We start from the raw sequence: 2,022 nt of genomic DNA, 5'->3' as shown, positions 1-2,022 counted from the left end.
GGCCCGACCTCGGACCAGCCATTTTTCTCCGACTTTAACCTTTTAAAACCTCCCAAAAACATATCCAAACATCTCAAAACTGAAAAATCAAAGTTCCCAAACATCCCCATCATCCAAAACCAACAAAACCCAAGCCTCAAATCTAACAAAAACTGATCAAAACACAAAGTCCAATTCAAGCTTAAAAACTTTAAAAACTTAAAACTTGAATTACCTCCAATTGAGTTGTTTCCAACTAAATCCTCCAGTTAATAAGCTTCTAATCTTCCTAGGATCGCTATGCCTCGATCCTCGCTTGAATCCGAGTCTTAGAACTCAAGTTACCTTCGAAAATGCGATCGAGAGACGAAAATGGAACTTTGAGGGAGAGAGAACGTACAGAACGTTCTTTTTATTTCTTAAAAGGTTACTTCAAGCTTAAGTAGCTTCAACCAAATCCTAATGCTCGGGGTCCCGAAAACATCCCCGGGAACAAAATAGTCAAAACCTCCATAATTTCTCCCTGATCTTACTAAATCCCAATTTATCACCAAATATTAATTCCCATTACCCAATAACCCAGTAATGCTCTAAATACCCCTTGACTTACTTCGAGTCAAGCATAAATCCCGTTGTGACTTTCCCACTAGCTTACCTCCTAGGATCATCTTGTGCTGAGTAACCCTACCGTAACCAAATAATAATAAAGCACCACACACATATCACATATATGTCAAATATGCCCGAAATAGCCAAAATATGAAAATCACCCAATTACTCATAAATGGGTTCACATGCATATTTAATACACCTAAACATGCATATAGTCATTTAATAACATAATAAAGCAATTATGGTCATCCCAGCATCCTAATCAAGGTCCTAAACCTTATTAGGAAATTTGGGGCATTACAATTATGGACCAGTATTTAAAGTGAGTTCACTTCTATCAGTAAGGACAAGTAACATAGCTGATCAGTATTCAGATCTTTGTGTGAGAAAGGTAGTACGCCTTCATAGAATTCGAGGTCTATCTTATTAGATGAAGACACTATTATTACTTCCAAGTTCTTTTGAAAGGTTGTAGAAAGTAATGGGTATATAGTTGGAGTTCAGTACAGTATATTATCCTCAGACTGATGGTAAATCAGAGAGAGAGTTATATAGTTATTGGAAGGGCACTTTATGTGATGCTGTGTGGCAGAGAATGTATATCACTCATTCATTGAAATGAGATGGGTGAGATGTTTTATTTGGATCCTGAGGTAGTTCAGGGGATTATTGAGGTTATTGAAAATGTTAGAGCTTGGATGCTCACTTCTTAGAGTAAATGGAAACATTATGTCGATTTGAAATGCAGGAACATGGAGTTCCAAGTGGAAGATTGTATCTTCCATAGAATATCACCATGGAAAGGGGTGAGGAGATAAAGGCAAGTTGAGCTCTAGATTAGTAAAGACCGTTTGAATCCTAGATATGATCGGTCAGGTTGCCTTTGGGTTGGCCTCAGTTTTGGCACTGTCGGTTGTATACAATGTATTTTATATTTCCATGTTGAGAACATGGGTTAGCAGAGACTCATGTGTTGAGTTATGAGAATCTGGAGATTGAGGCTAAGTTATCCTGTGAGGAATAGTCAGTTTAGGTTTTAACAGAAAGAACAAGGTTCCGAGAAGCAAAGCTATACCTTTAGTTAAGGTATGATACAAAAAAGCAGTGAGGTCGATGGAGCGACCTGGGAACTGGAATCAGATATGCAGAATTTATATTCCGGGCTGTTCAGATAAATTTTGAGGACAGAATTTCTGTAAGGAGGGGATAGTTATAATGACCCAAATTTCCTAATAAGGCTTAGGGCCTTGATTAGGAGGTCGGAAGTGCCATAATTGATTTATTATGCAATTAAATGATTATATGCATGTGTTTATGTGTATTAAATATGCATGTGAACCCATTTCTGATTAATTGGATGATTTTTATATTTTGGTCATTTCGGGTATATTTGACATATATGTGATATATATGTGTGGTGCTTCATTATTA

Source organism: Humulus lupulus, chromosome 7 (genome assembly GCF_963169125.1).
Source record: "Humulus lupulus chromosome 7, drHumLupu1.1, whole genome shotgun sequence".
In the NCBI taxonomy this organism is placed as follows: Eukaryota; Viridiplantae; Streptophyta; class Magnoliopsida; order Rosales; family Cannabaceae; genus Humulus; species Humulus lupulus.
Note: the sequence above shows the minus strand (reverse complement) of the source record.